The following is a 22,792-nucleotide window of genomic DNA, read 5'->3' on the forward strand; positions in this document are numbered from 1 at the left end:
AGTTCAGACACGCTTGCATGATAAGAATATTCAGAGTAGATAAACCGGGCTGCACGGTTTTGAATTGATTCCAGTGTATTAGATAGGTTATGTTGATGAGGATCCCAGACAGAGCATGCATATTCTAACTTAGGGCGGATATATGTAACATAAGCTAACAATTTTACTGATGGGGGAGCAAGCCTTAGATTCCGGCGGAGAAAACCGAGGGTTCGATTCGCGGGGTGGTTAAAGGGTTTTTCAAAGGGTAGAGGGTTCGATTCACAGGGTGGTTAAAGTTGTCAACGTATCTGACAACTTTAACCACCCTGTGCACCGACAAGGTACGGGACAGGCTTTTTTATTTTGAGCTAGAAAAATGTAACTTAGTATGGGCGCCAAACATGAACCAATGCAAAGCTCTTGCTTTTGAATAAATATGTCGTCATTCCATGCTGCATTTGTAGAATCGAGATAGGAACGTGCAACGATAACGTGCTGCGTTTCCTAGATATTCAGCTCGAGTTCACGGAACGGTACACATGTTGGGAGCTTAAACCTAGAGCTAATAAGCCCCTGTTATCTTATCGGTCAGCCTAATCGAAGCTCCTCAAGAGGAGCATTGCCAACTTATGCTTTGGAAATGCTTTGAAGAGGTCTTGCCACCATAAAATCTACACGAGTCTTATGGATATGTCGGGAAGGTTATCAGCAGCAGGGTTTCCGTAATCAGTGCTAGTTTCAGTCGTAGAGGGGCTGCTAAAAAGGTGCAGGTCAGATTGCACAATTCGGGACGCGGCAAATCAACGGACGGAACGCAGAAGGGAGGTAGCGGCAGTGCCCTACCTGCATAGAACGGCACATAATCTTAAGAAAATGGCTAGCGGGGTGGACACAAAATGATCTTTTCAGCACCAGAAAACGTGGCAAAAATATGTCGATTAACCGACCCGTACCGTAAGCCAGCTAGCTGCCGGATGCTGTACGAATCATCGAAAAGCACCGGTGGGTTGCGTAGAAGCTGTTGTATATGAGCTTCCGCTGTCCTGTGAGAAAAATGCATCGGACGTACAGGGCCGATGCCTTAATTACCGATTACGCGAACATTGCCTAAACGTGAAAAATAAGCAATACCGTCACTGTCAATAACTCACTGTCAGGAATGCGGCTGTGCGCCGTTATGGATCCTGCCGGGTTCTTGCGAAGCACAAAGATAAAATAGTGCGAGAGATTATTGAGGCTCAGGCTATCGGCCTAATAGTGATATGTGTGTTAGTGCTTCTTCGGTCGATTTGTTAGATAAGGAGATGGCTTTTTTGGATGGTTAAGATTTGGATGAGGAGGCGCCACTGTGCATGGGTTACATAAGTGTATTTCTGAAAATCAAGTTGTTGAAGTTAGCGCATTGTGGTGTCGTCTCCTTTCCGTCCTTGTTTGCTGGCGCTAAATATGCTTTCAGTTTACCAACACGCCCAACAAATGGCAATAACGGTGAAGTGCGGCAATGTGAACTAAATAAGTGAAAATGCAATTAGCGCGAAAACGAAATAATACTGATATATCCTTGTAAGGATTCTGTCGCGTAATGGCCGAGCACCTGGCCAGGAGTGCGCTTGTGCCTATTTTATCTGTAGGTGCGCGGCTGCAGCTCTCATCTGCCTCACACAGCCACGGTGGATTTTTTTCAATAAAGAGCCGTCTACGGTTGGACAAGGGGCACACACAGATCACGCCTAGAAATTTCTATGTCGTTTTCCTTGAAGATGTGAACTCCCACAAGTAGCCCAGCAGCAGGCCGGGGTACATCTAAACCCTATATAAAGACCAGTGAGTTTATGCTCGCACCGGTATGAGGACCACATACATATTACATACGGTATAGCTGCTCTACAACGAGGCCATGGCTGTGGTTAAAAAAAAAAAGCCTGCGGGTCATGTGCTGGCAATTTCACAATAGGTTGTTGTCATTCCCAAATCTTGGGCTCCTCGTGAAATGGTTGAATGGATGATGAGCGCGCTTGGATCTATTTTAATGCAAGATACCCGGTGACACCTGTAATTCAAAACGACTGCCACGAGCAAAGCGAATGCTGTACAGTGGTTGGGCACACAGGTGGGCATCCCTCACAAGCGTACAACTTCCATCTATTCGCAGAGCGCAGGGCGGGAGTACGCTATCGCCTTTTTAAAAATTATTTTCATTTAGCAGAAAATATCCTGGCTGGACTGCTTGGCTGAAGGCTGCAAGAAAAAACTTGACAGGGCCCGAAAAACCATACCTACTTGGCGCCATGTGAAGAGTAAAGCGATAACAGGTGTTTAAAAGCATCATACCCGACAATGAACAAGTTATTAACACAGATAATATAATATCATTCTGCAATAATTAAGAACATGCTATCTTGCAGAACCGAAAAGAAAACGATGCATTTGTCTTGGCTGAAAAACAAACATTATTTCAAGAAACTAACAATGCACAATTCTACCGTAATACGCAACAAAAGTTTTACTAACAGAAAGAAATGATAACAACCCTAATACAATTACTGCAATATCATAAAATGACATCAGTTATACCGATAGCAAGAAACAAGGATAAAATAATTATATGTAAGGCATCAGAAACCAGAATAACCTGCTTTGTAGAACACAGTACATTACTAATGAAGACCGTATTTTCCCGGTATGTACCCAGCGGCAGCACCAGTCTATCTAGCACAGCAGAGGCGGGCCCTCGACTATTTCCCGATTGCTGTCGTGAGACAAGGGGCACCCAGAGACTTTCCGTTTCTATAGGGCCCACCATACGCAACGCCATAAGCCAAGCCTGGATCCCTCTCTGCGGAGAATCAATCTGAAAAGCGCCGATATTGCCGCCCAACTCTGTCGCTGACACGACGCGAAAGATAGCGAAAATCTACAACACCTTTCCCTTCCTGTCAAGAGAGCCAACTGGTTACAAACCACTACTGCGACTACCCTTACGGTCTAAAGTGCACAGCTCAGATGAAGGGATATGACGTAGTTTTGATGGAGCGAAAGTTTGCGGGATAAATCGAGGAAAACCGCTTCTGCGATAAAAAACACTAACCAGTGAACCAAGGCAACTGACAAAAAACACTCATGTTGCCAAATTCAAGCTACCACGAAGTGCGACATCTTTTATTATGGTTCTAGAATTAAAATGCAGTTAACCACAGAAGGAAGTTGTATCTGGCTTTGTTTCTGGCAACCATGTTAAGCAGGGTAAACCACTTCTCGCGTATAAGAATCACGGACTCACAGAGTCCGTGGCAAACTTTCGTCGTGTCGAAGTCTATGACTTTCAGTCGTCCACCGGGCAATATGAGCATACTGAAAAAGACAAAAAAAGCAGAGTGTTTTATGAATGAATACCTAAGCGCATTTTATTCTATAAGCACGTTAGTGGAATATTAGTTGAAGTAAACCTCGCCTGCAAAGAAATAAACTTGCTACTACTAACTTTGACCAGCGTGAAGCAAACGAGAAGAAAGACGAGGAAGACGAAGAAACACAGACGAGTGCAGAAACATGTCAGTCTCTTTTCAAGGGTCAATCAATTTACGGGTTTCGTCTGTGTTTTGTCGTGTACCTACCAGATTCCTACTTGTTAGTAGTACTGTCTTGCGGAGATCTATATTCATGACACTATGGAATGACTGGCCTGACGGAAGCTTAAAATATTTTAGTGCTTTAGTGCGGTAACAACGAACGCATTATTTCTACGAGCCATCGAATTGGTGTGATTGATTGGCACGGAGGGGCGAGAAGGGTAAGAAACGCAGAAACAAAATTTTCACAAACGGCAGCGCGTCGTATCACTTATATTATGTAAACGGGTCCCACGGCACGACCATACTACAGCTGTAGTCATTCTTCTTTACGGTCATTCGAACGAGTGGCACAGTCCAGCTTCTCGCCTTGGCCGAGCCGCGATCACGCTGCCACAGTTCCAGCGTTGTGTTATTCGGCTTAGTACGTGCATAACGAAAGAGCACGCCTTGATGTTTTATTAAATGGCCTCATAACGACGAGAAGGGCCGCGAAAGTACGGTATGACTTTTGTAAGGAACAAGGAAGCGGGACGTTGCTGTCAGGTGCTCTGAAATCAACGATAGCGAAAAACTTGCTTTCAATCACTTTTTCAACGGACACAACCACAACCCGATGTTCCGCTGCCGATATGCCGGGATGTTCATCGGGCCACCTGGCTCGAGCTCCGATAGCACGCTAGAAACAGAGGTGAGAATAGGATTAGGGAGCTGTTTTAACGATGAGACGTCCATCATGGCACCGCAATCACGAGTCATCGGCTCAAAATCATTGAACGGCTTGGTTCACAGCGTCAGTATAAGTTCTTGTCATAGTTTCTGAACCCACGCATGCATGTGCTCATTTATGTCATTTTTGTCATGCCTGCCATGACAATCATAGGAATCATATCCTGGCTTCACATTCAGACCATGTAATTTAGGCTAATTATTTTATTGCAACAGAATTATACTGACACCCCCGGCGCATTTGTGCCGTTGCTATCGGCGTCGCCGTGATGTGTCGTACAAAGTCCAAGGGTGATATTGTCACGTGGTGGTGACGTTGAAGAACACAGTAGCAATACTGTGAAAGATAAAACTTTTATTGGGCGAACCTGTGCCCACAAAAACAGGCTACACTTAAAGCACAGCGACAGCGGCGAACACGGTGGGCGATCGTCGAAAATCTGATCAACGGGTCAAGCGCGTCGGCTTTTATACATCAAGCGTCGAATGTTCCAGACTAATCGTTGGGACCCGCGTTCATTCCACAAACTTCTACACCATTCGCGTTAGGTGATGAAATCAGATAACATAAGGTTCGGCGACAACAGACAGTGAATAGAAGCATCGATAACTTTCCAGAAACTTCGGATACATGCAGGCGCGTCCCGCGCTGTGAGATAACATTTGTTAGGCGGCGAAGCGTGGTCGCCCGATAAAGTACACGTGTCATTACCCCCTCTTAAAGAGCAACGACCCGATGCTGCAAACAAACGAAAGTAATAAAGAAAAGCACTCGTAGCAACGTAAACAACAAAATAAGGAAGTTCGTCAGCGTCCGTAAAATGGTTTAAGGCGCACCACGTGGACCACTTCAGATCGTGCGCGGCGCCGCTGTGAATGCGAAATGCCGTCTGGCACGACCTCATAGTCCAGAGCGCCAATACGTCGGTTGACCTTGTAGGGTCCGAAATAGCCTCGCAGTAGTTTCCCCCTGAGTCCTCGTCGGCGTATCGGGGTCCACACCCAAACACGGTCACCGGGCTGGTACTCGATGAAGCGTCGTCGGAGGTTGTAGTGTCGGCTGTCGGTCCTCTGCTGGTTCTTGATCCACAGGCGGGCGAGCTGTCGGGCTTCTTCGGCGAGCTGGAGATAGGTAGGGACGTCAAAATTTTCCTCGTCAGTGACGTGCGGCAGCATGCCGTCGATCATCGTCGTCGGGTTCCTGCCGTAAACCAGCTTAAATGACGTGATCTGTGTTGTTTCTTGCACCGCCGTGTTGTAAGCGAAGGTTACATACGGCAGGACCGCGTCCCACGTCTTGTGCTCAACGTCGACGTACATCGCTAGCATCTCGACGAGGGTCGTGTTCAGGCGCTCCGTGAGACCATTGGTTTCGGGATGGTAGATAGTTGTCCTCCTGTGGCTTGTCTGGCTGTATTGCAGAATGGTTTGGGCGAACTCTGCTGTAAAAGCCGTTCCTCTGTCGGTGATGACGACTTCTGGGGCACCATGTCGCAGCAGGATGTCCTCGACGAAAAATTTTGCCACTTCGGCTGCGCTGCCTTTTGGTAGAGCTTTAGTTTCAGCGAAGCGGGTGAGATAGTCCGTCGCCACGACGATCCACTTATTCCCGGATGTTGACGACGGAAACGGCCCCAACAATTCCATCCCAATCTGCTGGAATGGTCGACGAGGAGGTTCGATCGGCTGTAGTAACCGTCCTGGCCTTGTCGGTGGTGTCTTGCGTCGTTGACAGTCTCGGCATGTCTTGACGTAACGGGCGACGTCGGCGGTCAGACGCGGTCAGTAATACCTTTCCTGTAATCTCGACAGCGTCCGGGAGATTCCGAGGTGCACAGCGGTTCGATCGTCGTGTAAGGCGTATAGTACTTCTGGACGCAGCGCCGACGGAACAACAAGAAGGTAGTTGGCGCGGACTGGTGAGAAGTTCTTCTTCACGAGTTGGATGTTTTGAAGCGTGAATGAAGATAATCCACGCTTAAATGCCCCAGGGACAACGTCAGTGTGCCCTTCCAAATACTCGACTAGGGCTTTTAGCTCCGGGTCCCCTCCTTGTTGTTCGGCGAAGTCTTCAGTGCTTATTATTCCAAGGAAGGCGTCGTCATCCTCGTCATCTTGCGGCGGCGGGTCAATGGGGGCGCGCGATGGTCAATCGGCATTTGAGTGTTTTCGTCCGGACTTGTATGTTACAGTGATGTTGTAATCTTGTAGTCTGAGGCTCCACCGTGCCAGCAGTCCTGACGGGTCCTTTAACTTAGCTAGCCAACACAACGCGTGATGGTCGCTGACCACTTTGAATTGCCTGCCATAGAGGTAAGGGCGAAATTTTGCTGTAGACCAAACGATGGCGAGGCATTCCTTTTCGGTTGTAGAATAATTGCCTTCCGCTTTTGACAACGACCGGCTAGCGTAAGCTATCACGTGTTCATGTCCATCTTTTCTCTGGGCTAGGACAGCACCGATGCCTAGGCTACTGGCGTCAGTGTGTATTTCGGTATCGGCGTGCTCGTCGAAGCGCGCAAGTATGGGCGGCGACGGCATGCGTCGTTTGAGTTCTTGAAATGCGTCGGCCTGCGGCGTTTCCCAATGAACTCGACGCCACATTTAGTTAGCTTTGTCAGCGGCTCAGCGATGCGTGAAAAGTCCTTGAAAAATCGCCTGTAGTAGGCACACATGCCAAGAAATCTACGCAGTGCCTTCTTGTAGATGGGCTGCGGGAACGTTTGCAATGGCAGCTGTCTTCTGCGGGTCGCGGCGGACTCTAGACTTGCTAAAGACGTGGCCTAGGAACAGACGCTCGTCGTAAGCGAAGTGGCACTTTTCTGGCTTCAGAGTGAGCCCTGATGACTTGATGGCCTCTAGTACTCTTGCAAGCCGCCTAAGGTGATCGTCGAAATTTCCGGCGAAGACAACGACGTCATCCAAGTAAACGAGACAAGTCTGCCACTTCAATCCTGCTAAAACCGTGTCCATCACGCGTTGGGATGTTGCAGGCGCCGAGCACAGTCCAAATGGCATAACCTTGAACTCATAGAGGCCGTCTGGCGTGATGAAGGCGGTCTTTTCGCTATCTCTTTCGTCGACTTCTATTTGCCAATAGCCAGACTTGAGGTCCATCGACGAGAAGTATTTAGCGTTGCAGAGCCGATCCAATGCGTCGTCCATCCGTGGGAGGGGGTATACGTCCTTCTTCGTGATCTTGTTCAGACGACGATAATCGACGCAGAAACGTAGGGTTCCGTCCTTTTTCTTCAGCAAGACTACAGGAGATGCCCACGGGCTTTTGGACGGCAGGATGATGTCGTCGCGCAGCATTTCGTCGACTTGGTGCCTTATAGACTCACGTTCTCGCGTAGAAACTCGATAAGGGCTCTGGCGGAGTGGTCGAGCACACTCTTCGGTTATTATGCGAGGCTTTGCGACTGGTGTTTGTCGAATCCTTGATGACGTTGAAAAACACTCTTTGTATCGTCGAAGTAAGGTTCTCAGCTGTTGTTGCTTAATAAAGCGGAGACTTGGATTAATTTCGTAGTCTGGTTCGGGAACCATGGTGGTCGGTGTAGTTGCGGCGGAATCCGAGAGGACAAACGCGTTACTGGTTTCCATAATTTCCTCGATGTACGCGATCGTCGTGCCCTTATTGATGCGCTTGAACTCCCGGCTGAAGTTTGTCAGCAACACTTCAGTTTTCCCTCCATGCAGTCGCGCGATCCTCTTGCGACGCAAATTTCACGGTCAAGTAGTAGATGCTGGTCGCCCTCGATGACGCCCCCTACGTCAGCGGGTGTTTCAGTGCCGACGGAAGTAACAACGCTTTAGCGCGGCAGGATGCTCACTTGATCTTCGAGCACACTCAAGATGTGGTGACCGCGGAAGCTCTCCGATGGTATCGATTGATCTTGCAAAAGCGTTATCGATTTCGACTTCACGGCCATGATTGCGCGGTGTTGGTTCAGAAAGTCCATGCCAAGAATGGCATCTCGTGAACACTGCTGGAGGATAACGAAGGTGGCAGGGTAAGTCCGGTCATGAATGGTAATTCTTGCCGTGCAGATTCCAGTCGGCGTAATGAGGTGTCCTCCAGCGGTCCGTATTTGGGGGCCCTCCCATGCAATCTGAACCTTCTTCAACTGGGCGGCGATGTGTCCACTCATTACGGAGTAATCGGCCCCTGTGTCGACTAAGGCAGTGACTGCGTGGCCGTCGAGAAGCAGGTCGAGGTCGGTGTTTCTTTGTCTCGCGTTGAAGTTAGGTCTTGGCGTCGAATCCCGGCTGCGTCGTGTTGAACTGAATCTGGAACGTCGCGTCGTCAAGTCGTCTTTCGTTGGTGTAGTCTTGGCTTCCTGACTTCGTCGGGACGGCGACGCGTCGTGATTAGGTCATCGAGATGGTTTCTTTGTCGTCTTCGTCGGCGGCGGAGGATCTTCGTCATTTCGACGAACAGCAACCGCACCTCCACCGGTTGCTGATTTTAGGTTTCCTGATATGGGCTCGCAGAGCGGCCCCGCGCTGCGGCGACAGGTAGCGGCCCGGTGATGGCGAAAGCGACGGTCGTCGAGAGCTCCATTGAGTAGCGGCGAGGCCGTCAGCGATATCGTGAGGGCGTTCACCTTGCTGCGGGCGCGGAGCGTTGACGGCGACAGCTCGCAGTCCCAACTCCCGGTATGGGCATCGTCGGTAGACGTGACCCGCTTCTCCGCAGTGGTAGCAGAGTGAGCGGTGGTCAGGAGCGCGCCAAACGAATGTCTTCCTCGGGTAGCTGCGCTGGGTGACGGGTGGGCGTGCTCGCGGCGGCGGCGGCGGCGGTGATCGACGGAATTGTGGCGTTACAGGGCCGTGACGTGGTCGCGGAGGAGGACCTTGACGGCGTGCGACGGCTGCGTAAGTCATTTGCTTCTGGCTGGGGTTGCGGTAATTGAGGTTGCACCTCCGAAACTCCAAGCGACCTCTGAACCTCATCTTTCACGATATCAGCGATCGAGGCCACTTGAGGCTGCGATGACGGGAAGATCTTCTGAAGCTCCTCTCGTACCACTGCCCTAATAGCCTCGCGCAGGTCGTCGGAGGCCAGTGATTGAACTCCGGCGTAGTTTGTAGGGTTGGTGCGGCGGTCGAATGGCCGGTTTCGCATCTCGAGTGTTTTCTCGGTGCTGGTGGCCTCACGAAGAAACTCGTCGGCGGTCTTCGGTGGGCTTCGTACCATACCGGCGTGAAGTTCCTCCTTTACATCGCGCATCAGTAGCCGGACTTTCTTTTCGTCGGACATTTCAGGGTCGGCGTGGCGGAATAGGCGGCTCATTTCTTCTGTAAAAATCGCTGTGTTCTCATTAGGCTGCTGCACTCGGGTTTATGGTAGTGCTTGGGCTCGTTCTCGGCGTACGACGCTTGTGAATGTCTGCAGGAAGTCGCTTCGGAAAAGGTCCCAGGTCGTTAAGGTGGCTTCTCTGTTCTCGAACCACGTCCTGGCAGTGTCTTCCAAGGCGAAGAAGACATGTAGCAGTTTGTCGTCGCTGTTCCAGCTGGTAAATGCAGCGACCCTCTCATACTTCTCGAGGCAGGTTTCTGGGTCCTCGAATGTTGAACCGCGGAAACATCGGGGGCTCCCTGGGCTGCTGCAGTACGATGGGGGACGCTGGGGCTGCCATTGGGGTGGACTTGGTTGCATTCTTCCTGCTCGTCTGAGGTAGAATTTTGTGCTCGGGGGGGCAGTCCTTGCGGTCGGCGGCTAGCATGCTGGTCTTGGACGATGTTGGTTTTGTCCTCAGGCTTCGGGCTTGGATCGCGGCTTTGCGGGGGCGTTCGGTACATGAACGCACAAGCACCTCCACCAGATGTCACGTCGTGGTGACGTTGAAGAACACAGAAGCAATACTGTGAAAGGAAAAAACTAACTTTTATTGGGCGAACCTGTGCCCTCAAAAACAGGCTACACTTATAGCACAGCGATAGCGGCGAACACGGTCGGCGATCGTCGAAAATCTGATAAACGGGTCAAGCGCGTCGGCTTTTATACATCAAGCGTCAAATGTTCCAGACTAATCGTTGGGACCCGCGTTCATTCCACAAAGTTCTACACCATTCGCGTCACGCAATGAAATCAGATAACATAAGGTTCCGCAACAACAGACAGTGAATAGAAGCATCGATAACTTTCCAGAAACTTCGGATACAGGCCGGCGCGTCCCGCGCTGTGCGATAACATTTATTAGGCGGCGAAACGTGGTCGCCCGATAAAGATAAGTACACGTGTCAATATCTTCGGAGCGTGGTGCCCTATGTGAGAGTGAAAGCTTGCGAGGGTGAGCGGACGATGGCGGCTTAATCTCACGCGTGCAAGGAAGGAAAGTGGGGAAGAAGCACGCAGAGTTCCGTCGTGCGCAAGGCACCGAGGAGCGGGGAGGGAGCGAGGGGCGCAGCCTTTTACTTAGGGGGCTACTGCGTATGGTCAATGAAAACCTAGGTAGAACAAGGCCCGTTCACTCCTGTCCATGACGCCATGATACCTGGCCTGACTGCTATAGAATATAATGCTCCCGAGATGCTCCCGAGTAAGCATTCGTGAGTTTGACGTTAACGCTTCAGCCACACCACTCTTGGCAATTAAAATTTCGGGCCAGGAAGCATGGCGGCGTGTGTCGGATTGAATAGGCCTTGTGCTATCTTGGTGGTCCTGGTATGGCGCGGCCGTGCGTGCCTTGTCTTGAAAGGGATCTGCGATGAGTACAGAGTTTATGCGCGCCCACGGCTCATAGCTTCGTCTGCGCTGTGTTCTGTCGCTTAGTTCGTGCGGAAGCGAGAGGTAGCACGAAAGTCGATTCACTCGCTGCGGCCGCACTTCCTCACCCCGATGTTTTGACAGCAATTTTCCGCAGACATCGACTGAGATGTGTTCATGTCTGCTTGTGCGTACGTGACGCCATGCTGATTACTTTAGTTAGTAAGCGAGTGTTTACAAGTTTATGTGGTCGATAAAACTACTATCTTTACTTCGTATAACTCTCTACTAAATTGCTAAGATCCTTGCTTAGTAACTCAGGGGAGCAATTGCAATGCATGTTTACTGACCTGGAGAGGCAAAGCAGACGGGCGGGAATAAACATTATTCTGCAGAAAACTAAAGTAACGTTTAAAAGTCTCGGCAGAGAACAGCATTTTACGATAGGTAGCGAGGCACTGGAAGTGGTAAGGGAATACATCTACTTAGGACAGGTAGTAGCCGGAGATCCGGATCATGAGACTGAAATAGAAGAATAAGAATGGGCTGGAATGCGTTTGTCAGGCATTCTCAGATCATGAACAGCAGGTTGCCATTATCTCTCAAGAGAAAAGTGCATAACAGCTGTGTCTTACCAGTACTCACGTACAGGGCAGAAATCTGGAGGCTTACGAAAACGGTTCTACTTAAATTGAGGATGACACAATGAGCTATTGAAACAAGAATGATAGGAGTAACGTTAAGGGATTAGAAAAGAGCAGATTGGGTGACGGAACAAACGTGCGTTAATTGCATCTTAGTTGAGATCAAGAAAAAGAAACGCACATGGGCAGGACATGTAATGAGGATAGAACATAACTGATGATCATTAAGAGTAACGAACTGGATTCCAAGGGAAGGGAAATGTAGCAGGGGACGGCAGAAAGTTAAATGGGTGGATGAGATTAAGAAGTTTGCAGGGACAACGTGGCCACAATTACTACATGACCGGGGTAGTCGGAGAAGTATAGGAGAGGCCTTTGCCCTGCAGTGTGCGTAACCAGGCTGATTATTATTATTATTATTATTATTATTATTATTATTATTATTATTATTATTATTATTATTATTATTATTATTATTATTATTATTATTATTATTAACTTGCTATCGCAATCGAAAGTTTCGCCATTCGGTCGTCACAGTGACTTTTTATGAGCTACATGGCGGGAAATATAAGTAATGACACGCACGTGTCTGTATACGCATATCCAGAATTTGGAGCAGACTCTCCAGCGCCATGTTATGATCAGCCAGCGGGAGAAGTGACCTTCCAGTCTATCCTACCCTGCTGCGACAAAGCACTTCTTGAAGCTGACAATGCATCCCCCTCGGACAGACCAGCCGCGATACCAAGGCGAGATACGTTTGGCAAACTTAGTGTTCATGGATTGTGCACTGCTACCGTCTTCGACGATGGAAGCAGGAAGCTCCTTCAAAAGGACGTTCGACGCCGTTTTCTCACGGCGACTACTAGCCGCCAAGGTCGTGTGACCGACGCTCCAGCTAATTGCTGGGTCATCCCAGAGACCAATACGCGCCAATTTCATTCAGGTGTGACAATCCCTGTCTACAAGGCTCCCCTGCTTTCTGTGTATTCAGTGAACAAAGGTACCGGAGTTATTGTTCCCACCCTCGCTCTCAACGCGGATCCTTCAGCGACTTTAGACGCTCCGATTCCAGAAAGGTGTGACGACGGAGTTCCCTGGCCTATGGATCTCAGGAGGACACAGAAGATTTAAGCGGACTTTTTAGGCTCATCAGTGTGTTCTTTAATTCATTCATGTTAAACAGTTGAGATGTAACGTTGTCTACTGCTCATGTAGTTATCGTAAATTAACCCAGTACTTTTCATTCTCGATGAGAACCAGTTCTTTTACCTTATTTATTTATTTATTTCACATACCCTAAAACGCCAAGGCATCATAGAGGGGAGTGGGGTACATGCGAAAAACAGTAACTATTACTCAAGTGTATATAATGCAAGCGACATGTGCAGGAGGCGTTATCATTAGGAAATCAAATAACAAGAATACCATGACATTCAATTTATATAAAACAAGCGACATCTGAACTGGACAAAGGGAAAATACGGTGCGACAGCGCTTGCGCAAATACAGTGCATGTGTCCACATGCATGGTCACAGTTGAAAAAAAAAAGCAAACAAGGTTCGGTGGAAATGTGCGCTGTCTTCGATAGACACGATATCATCAGGAAGGTGGTTCCAGTCGTTCCTTGTGTGTGGAATAAATGAATATGAAAACCTGATTCTGTGACAAAAAGTGCATTTACTTAACGATGACGATCAACTCGAGATAACAGATAACTAGGTGCTAGAATTAGCTCACTGCTAAGCATATGATGATGAAATACCTTATGAAATAGGCATAAGCGAAAAGCCTTCCTGCGCACTGATAAAGATGGTAGACACTAGTTGCTTTTCATAAAGTTATGGTAAAAGTATGATCGTAGCTTGAGTGAATTAAACGAGTGCAATTATTCCGAAGCATTTCAAGCGAATTAAAACGAGTAACATTGCATGGGTCCCAAATAGCAGCAGCGTATTCCAACCTCGATCGAACTAGTAGTTAAATCGCCGCAAGTAGCCTAACATACGATTTGCGTTATTTATAATGGAGTCGATGTTACATTTCCAAGATAAGTCCGATGATATAGTTGCACCTAAATAGCGGTAGGATGAAACTTGTTCTAGCTGGACGTGGTTTAGCATATATGCAGGCACACACACGTCGCGTCTTGTAACAGTAATTAGTTTGCATTGCCTGGGCTTTAGTTCCATGAGCCAGTTTTTACACCAAGCGCCGATGTTATTTAGATTAGGCTGAAGAATTTCCTAGTCCTTATCATCACGAATCTCACCATACGTAACACAGTCATCGGCGTATAGGTGAACTTAAGATGACTCACAATCGGACAAGTCGTTGAAGTATATTAGACAAAGTAATGGACCTGTAATAGAGCCCTGCCGAATTCCTGATGATACGTTAATTAGGGGGAATCATGACCATTGGCAGAAACATATTGTCAGCGGCTGATTAAAAAATATTCAAGCCAGGTAAGCACATCATGGTCAAAGTTTAAAGAGGAAAGTTTCTGCATAAGCAGCACACGAGTAACCCTATCAAAAGCCTTCGAGAATTCTAGAAAGGCGCAATCGATTCTGGAATTCTTGTCTAGTACAAAGTGCAAGCGCTGAGTGAAAAGAAGTAATTGAATTTCACAAGAAAACGAACGCCTGCAGGCGCGTTGTGATGACGTAAAGAAAAAAATTCGATTCCAAAAAGATAAAGATTGGCTGTACAATGCGTGCTCCATCAATCGGCAAGGGATACTTGTTAGCGAAATGAGTCGATAATTTAATGGAGAATGTTTGAAGCCTGATGTGTGAACAGGAACCACATTCCCAATCTTCCAATCAAAAGGAAGGATACCATGATCAAGCGACTGCTGAAAAAGATTAGCCAAAAACAAAAATTAGTAATATATAGTCTGTTTTCGAAATTTAGAGTAGATACTGTCAGTTCCACAAGACGAAGAAAGCTTTAGCGAGTCGATTAAGTGTACTATTCCAGAGTGCTCGAACACGATAGGGGACATCAAGGGATAATCATAATGTGACATATATTTAACACAATCATCTCACCATGAAGAAAATTGTCCAAAAAAACTTTGTTAAGCACTGAGGCGCATAGTTCGGGTGCTATAGGTTTCATTTTCAGAATTGTTAAAAGAAATAACACTCGTTTCCGTCAGATTTAAGCTTCGTCAAAATGCTTTAGGATTCCTTAATAAGAGGACTGGGAGACTGTTAGTAAAGTAAACATTTTTGATGCGACAAAGTGTTGCGCGGTACTCGGATTCAACGTTGTGATATGCTTCCCAGTGATTTCCTCTTCTTCTTGACATTGCTGAACGAAATAAGCGCTTTTTTTCTATTGGAAAAACGCTTTCGCTCATTCCTAAACCAAGGTGAAGCTTTATCGCAATGAATGCGTCTCAGTGGAACGTACGCAGTAATAAGCTGCGCGACATTATTCAGAAATAGAATCCACTTTTCTTCTACATTCCGTGCATCAAAATCATTGACGTATGCATCAAAATGGGTGCACAGTTCCTAATTACCAAAATGAAAATTTGCTTTTTTGTAGTCGCGGATAAATTTCTTTTGTTTCGTGTGGCGGGAAGAAGAAATTTTAATGTCAAAATGAAGCAGAAAATGGTCGCTAAAACGAGGCACGTACGTGAGTGTTGAGGTGACAAGGTCAACAAGGTCCTCATCGTTCATCAGCAGGACGGCGCCATGGGCCAGCTGCGCCTTTTCCCATGCCCGACGTCAGCTCTTACATACTGCACCATACCATACCACCGCACCATACCATACCATACACAGCACCATACGTCACTGCTGGCAGCGGTAGCGGTTGAGGTATGGTGCTGTCGGAGGTGAATTTGTTTCTGGCTTTAATTCTGCAAGCTCCATTTTTTGTTGATCCGTTTACAACTGTAGAAAAGCTGAATTGTCAATTGTGAGCTAGGTTGCGTTTACCTAGTTGTTTTCAGCGAGCACAGCCAAGGCAGTGAAACAAAAATCCTGGATATGAGGACACTGCCGAGAGTCGAATTGTTGGTCGCCGGTCAGAAACTGGGCGTAGTGGTACAGAAGAACATGATCAAATCCGAAATGTTAAAGCTGCTCTCGAAAATACCAGTGGGGAGAATATATCACATGCGAACTGTGTGAAGGCTAGGGTAGTTTTCTACTACACGTACGAAAGAGACGAGAACACGGAATTTTTACGCCCCTATGTTGATGGCCTGGATACTAATTAAAAACTATGCCGGATGTTACGAAAGAGTGCCGGCACCATGGACATTTTCCGTCACTTTTACGTGAGTGTGGATGACTTCACCAGAGAAGTACCATGGATTAAACAGGTTGTGGGAGAACGGAGTGTGTCTGCCGATGGCGAAAGTCAAAATCAGTAGGCAGTTCGGGGAGCTCGTGACCTAGGCTGCAGTTTTCAAATTCTTGTCGTTTCAGTAACATTAGATTCTCTCGACTCGGTCGGACCATTTACTACTTGAGAAGGGGCTGAAATTTGGAGAGGGTGTAGTACAGGTCTGACGTGTTCCCCAGCTTGTCAAATTGCGTCGCTTTCGTCTGAAAATTAAAAACCACTATAGCAGAAGTAGCACAAGAAGTAGTTTCTGCGACAGAAACAGGACTAGGCTCGAGGGATGAAAATGCGGCTTTGAAAATCCTGCCACCTGACCAGCTGAACGATGGTGTATCGGAAGGCATGTGTCAAAGTTCACGCCTGCAGGGAGAATCATCTGACGCGCTCGCACGCGAGACAAGGTCGCCACTGTCACCGGCGTCAGAGAAGTTTGATCGGCTCTTACGAGTGGACAGAGAAACGCTGCCAGCCGAGCAAAAGAGCGACGTCAGCCTAGCTAGATTGCATTTCCCAGATACAGAAGGCATTGCTAGGCACAACGTAACGATGTTCGAGAAAGGAGGCCTCTTATATGGTCATTACAGAGACCGAAAGGGCAGGATTATTTATCAGTTAGTCGTAACTACTGAGTACAGGGAGGACCTTTTGCGTCTCCCTCGTGGAGATGGGTGGTCTGGCCACCTAGGCATAAACAAATCGAAGGAAGGATTGCTCATGAAATACATCTGCCTGGCTGTTTTAAACACATAGAAAACTTTATGCAATCGTGTGACGCCTGCGAATGCTCGGATAAGCCAGGAAAAACATAGAAAGCTGTTCTAAAAGTAGTGCCTTTAATATCAGAACCATTGAGGTGACTTGTGGTAGACACAGTAGGGCCTCTACCAAACAGAATGTCTGTTTGTCGCACCATGCTGTGTCCGGCTATAAAATTTACGGAGGCAATCACTCTGAAAGAAAGCTCCACGGAGGTAGTAGATGCGTTTTGACAGTCCTCGCCCGAGTTGGGTTTCCAGCAGACATTCAGGCGAATCAAGCGTCAACATTCACCAGCTCACTGACTTCCACATTGCTACGAAAGTTTGGGGCAAACTTATTACATAGTTCCGTCTATTACCCTCTGTCAAACAGCGTAGAGATGTGGCATTCAGTGCTGAAGCGAGTTTCGCGGGCACCCCGTTAGGCGCACGAGAAGGACTGTGAAAATTGTCCTCCGGCTACTTTATTTGCTTTGCGAACGGTTCCTCATAAGGCTACAGGGTTGTCAACAGCAATACTAGGAGGACACTCCGTTCCCTACAGACAATGCTGAGAGCGGTGTGGGAGAAAGGAGGCGAGAGTCAAACAGTGGTATATTACGTGCTAAAACTGCTAGAACCGCCAAGTTCAACACAAGAAGTAGGGAAAAAGAGCTCGGGCGTGGCACAAAAGAACGCCAACCTCTATGCAGCATGAATTCGAGGCTTCGAATGTTAAACGCTGGGCATCAGGCGACGATTCTTGTGTCGGCGATAGCGCGCCTGATAAGCAGACTGCTGTTAGTGCACATGTGCGCACAAGTGCTTAGAATGTCGTGCTATGTGCACTAACCGCTGATTCCTGATGTAACTATGAGTCCGCAAGCTTCGGGAAATATACGCCGTTTCTCCCGTTGGAACCCTTGCCTGTTTACTTCCTGGCAGAGACACTGCAATGATCCTAAGACCTTCAAGGACAAATATTCTTGACATTCACTGGGACGGGCCGGTTAAAGTGATGCATAAACTTTCAGATACTGAGCTCTCAAAGTGCCCGGACTCAGGAAGCTGAGAATATACCACTGCAATTTGATGGAGCCGTACGTGGAAGGAGTCGTAAGCTTAACCATCAAAGAACCAGACGATATTATTACCTAGTTTAAAGAATGCAAGGCGAGCTTCGACTCCAAAATAAGCCTTAAAGAAATTGTAGAACATTCAGTAAGCACAGACACTCTTAAACCCGAGCAGCTGCATAAGCTAAAGGGCCTGCTAGGGGCCTATCTTGATAGATTCACCAATCAGCCAGGTAGAACCGAACTAATAACGCATGAATTAGAGCTAACATCATCCGAACCCATAGGATCAAAACCTTAAGGGATGTCTCCACGACAGAGAGAACTTGTGGCGGCCGAGATTCAGTGCATGATACAATTGTGAGCAATATCAACTGCGAGTGACTACACGTGACAGCTAATACTTCAGGAAGCCGCTAATCAGCACTCTCGTCCATGTGTTGACTACATGAAACTAAATTGCATCACTAGGAATCAATTGTACCTGATAATCGACATTGAGGAACGAATAGAATGAATCGGCGCTGCGAAACACATTTGCACTGTATATCTCGCGTGGGATTACTGGCAAGTTCTATTGTGAGAAAATGTCAGCCACCATGCCGCATTTATCTCAACTGTAGGGGCTTCTTGCCCTCTCGTTCCTAGCTTCGGGCTGAAGAGCGTGCCATTTAGCTTTCCAAGTAGAAGTATATGGACTACATGACTTGCAGTAGTTCGCATTTCCATATCTTGATGATGTTCATCGTGTAATATGGGGGGGGGGCAATGCGGTGTAAGCACACGAACAGCAGAAGTACCAGTGGACCCGACGCACTTAGACTCGGAACCGGATTTTATCGGGTCAAAGATGACATGGCAAGGACCATCAAAAAGACTTCATCATGCCCATAGGCCATTCAAAAGCGCTGCCGTCACAATGTTACGTCTAAAAATTGCACCTCACAATTAGCAATCATAACTGAAGAATCTTTATTATATACACGTGTTTTCTTCTTCATAAGATACGCCTCGAACAGCTCCCGTGTTCGACGATCCCTATGGTGGCATAAATTTTAGCCTTTACTAGAAGCACAAGGCACACCTTTGTCTTTCTTTAAGCAGCTCTGCAATGATGAGCCAATTTTTTCTAACAGCTGGAAACAGCACGTATCGCTCCTCATGCAGAAGTTCTCGCGGTTGAGGAAAGCAGGTTTAACGATGAAGGCGATAAAATGTACGTTTGACTGCTCGCAGGTTACTTATGTGGGCCATGTCGTAGGCCAGGGCACCAGGCGGCCGGCAGAGCTGACAACAGCTGCGATTGGAGATCTGTCAGAGCCGCGCACAAAAACACACATTCGTTAATTCTCGGGACTTGTTGGGTACAATCAATGGCGCATTGCGAGTCATTCTCAAATAGTAAGCCGGCTAACGGACGCACTCGGAAATGGATCACCGAGCTACGTACCCTGGAATAAGGATAAAGGAAACGCTTTCCAAGGTGAAAATGTTATCACTTCCTCGTCCTGTGCTTCGTGCTCCAGGCTGTAGAAAAGAATTCATTGTTCTGTGCGACACAAGCGACAAGAGAATGGGCGGTGTACTGGGTCGGCGATGATAATGAGAAATATCATATTGTCCATGCCAGGCGGAGAATAGCTGTAAGAGAGGAAGCCTATAACGCTTAGGAGAAAGAATGTGCCTGTTTGATTTGGGCAGCCCAGAAGTTGTCGTGTTGATTGTACGGAGCGAGATTAATCTTCGATACCCACCATTTCCCCCTGACGAAGCTTAATTAAATTTCATAAATAATGACCACTTGTTCCGATGGAGTGTCACCTTCCAGCAGTACAACTTTACTGCTAGATATGCGAAACGAAGGTTGCATAGCAATGCGGATGGTTTGAGGAGGCTAATTCGAAACCCGTTCTACGTTTAGGGATCTCGATTAATATTGCTGTTGTGTTATTTTGTTAAGCCAAGACAATCTCCTTTCTTTTAGCAGGACTCCATCCATGATTGCTAGCTTGGTCGGCACGAAATTCCCTTGAAATTTGTATAGCTAAATAGAGTATTTGTTATTTCTACACTAATAGTTTCTTTGAAGACTGGCGGGTATAAAGCGAGATCTAATATACTTCACGTCTGCGCAAAGTCCTGTTGTGGGATTCGCTGGCCAAGGGATCTAGGGAAGACAGAGGGGATTAAACGCATCTTTTTGGCTCCTCAGGTTTCAGTCCGGTTTGATGCTTGAGACGTAACGTTATCTGCTCCCCATATGGCTATTGCAATAAACCCAGTACTCTCCAGTCTCGTTGAGAACATGTTCCTCCTTTCAAGAACGTCCTCAGCGTGAATTAATCGGATGACGGCATGGGCCAGCTACCCATTTTGACATGCCTGACACTAACCCATACAGCCTGTAGGCGGCCGCCATTTTTTTTAAAGCGAAGCATTTCAAGGCCAGCCTTTGCCACTTTGACATCATCTATCTCTCTGCCTACGTGTTGGTGATCTCATGGCCGTTTCGTTAACTTGGTATGTACCAAAGTTGGCACAGTATGACAAGAGTCTATCACGAACATGAATGATGTCATGACATGAATGTCAGGACATGCGTGTCTTGTAAGTAATGAAACAGCCACCTACGTCTTGGTGCTCTTATGGTCGTTTCGTTAAATTGGTAGGCTCCCCGCGCACTACTTCGCATGACATCAATTCCCACAAGGCATGGGATCTGCCGGCTTTTTGTCATGATGACCATGAAGGGGAGAGGACCGCGGGAACAGCGCGGGCGGTAGCAGGCAACAATGCGTTTGGGCTTTGTCATTCATCTGCTTTCGCAGGTCTTTAAAGCGCCGCCGCCATCTGATCTGTGAATGCCAGTAAGTGTGTCCTCATTCCTGGGATCAGACTTCATATCACCGACATATGACACGCAGATAATTTAGCTAGATCACCCTGCAGCATCATCCACTTCAAACGAACCTGCAGCGTCGTCTGCTTCACTGCAGTTGCAAGGTCGTGCAATGGGCTAAGCATTTGTCTGAGAAATCTGTGCAACTATGCAGATTTACAAGGGCTTGACACGGTGGGTGTGTGACAGACACTAAATGACACCTAGTATGCAATAATTTTGTCTTTTAAAGACGACCATTCTATATATGCAGCGCGGTACGGCCATATACTGTTCTGCATTTTTACCGTACGCTGTCATTACTTTTGTCATTTTCTTAGCTCATCACGATAGATGTTACCACAATAAATTTATTTATTTGTTGGACACTGCAGGCAGTCGCACGAAGAGCTCCGACTCTTGCGTATTTGCGCGACTCATCATAATCATCATCATCACCATCATCATCATTTATTTTCTCTTAAAGGCTACGATGGGGCGTTACACAAGGGGGGATGGGCGCACGAAACATTAGAGGACGTGTTATGACACAAGAGATAATAGCGAACAAGAAATAAAGACCATATTAAAGACCAACTATACATAACAGGAACTCCATACAGACAAATATTCTTAACGGGCGACAAGGGGAGCGTCTTCTCTCCTGACGCTCATTTAGTGGTGATTCAATAAAGTTCTCTTCCTTCCTGACGGAACAACAAAATGCACAACAAAACATTTAGATAATAAAAAGGGTTATAAAGCTACCTTCGAATTTTGAGGTAATTTCTCTCATTGACAATAGACTCAGGAAGTTTGTTCCAGTCTTCAAGAGTGCATGGTAGAACAGATTGATCAACGGATTTGGTAGCTCCGTGGATTCTTTGCAAACAACAAGAATTGAAAATACGGCGTGAAGTACGATTAGGAGGAAGCAGGAGAACTCCATAAATATCCGGAAAATTATAGTATACTTTGTGGAAAAGAGAAAGACGAGTGATCCTGCGGCGCACTGCTAAAGATGAAGACCTAGGGATGATTTGATATTGGTAATACTAATGTTCCTTTGATACTTAGAAGTGATGAACCATGAGGCTCGGCTCTGAATTACTTCTAACGAGTCGATTAAATGAGCTTGATGGGGGCTCTAGATGGAGGATGCCTACTGAAGTCTGGTGGGGCTAAAGTTTCGTAGGCGAGCTGGCAGATGATAGGAGGAGAAAGTCAGGGATCGTCTGATGAAGCCGAGAGTCTTGTAGGTATCAAGCATCAAGCTTGAGTATGTGTTATGGCCAGGATAAGTTGTTAGAGATTGTTACTCCAAGATAGAGATAAGAACCAAACTTGCTCAACACTAACTGAATTGACGGATAGATATATTAGACCCTGTTCTGAGAAATATGCATGAATTTACATTTAGAAACGTTTAAAGACAGTTGCCATAAAGCTCACCAATTCCTAATTATATGCGCTTATCCTGAAGTTTCGACTGATCACTGTTGGAAGGAATTCTTCGATAAAGGACGTTTCCCGTGCAAAAGTTGTATAGTAGAGGAGAGACTATTTGGAAGATAATTTATAAATATCAGAAACAAGAGAGCACCCAGAACCGACCCTTGGGGAACGCCTGATATAACGACGCAAGTTTTAGACTCCAGATTTTCAATAACAGTTAACTGGGAACGATTATTCAGAGAACACTCAGTCCATGATATTAGAGGGTCAAGGGGAAGTCGAGAACGTTTTGTGAATAAACGAATATGACCTGCGCGGTTGCAGGCTTTAGCGCAATCAGGATAGCTCACGTCTGTCTGAAAAGAAGAATCCATGCTGAGGTGAAGAGCAGTAGTAAGTTCAAACAGTTGTGTGCCACAAGACAGGCCTTTCCGGAAAACATGCAATTTCGAAAAAAAATTGTTTTTATCAAGGTGGGAAGCGACATTTGAGTATATACTGTGCTCTATAAGTTTGCAAGCGATGCAGGTGAGTGATATTGGGCGATAATTTGACGCGCCAGAACAATTACCTGATTTGCAAACAGGAACAACTTCAATGATTTTCCAGTCCTTAGTAACATAACTATTAGA

Source organism: Dermacentor variabilis, chromosome 8 (assembly GCF_050947875.1).
Source record: "Dermacentor variabilis isolate Ectoservices chromosome 8, ASM5094787v1, whole genome shotgun sequence".
NCBI classification, from domain to species: Eukaryota; Metazoa; Arthropoda; class Arachnida; order Ixodida; family Ixodidae; genus Dermacentor; species Dermacentor variabilis.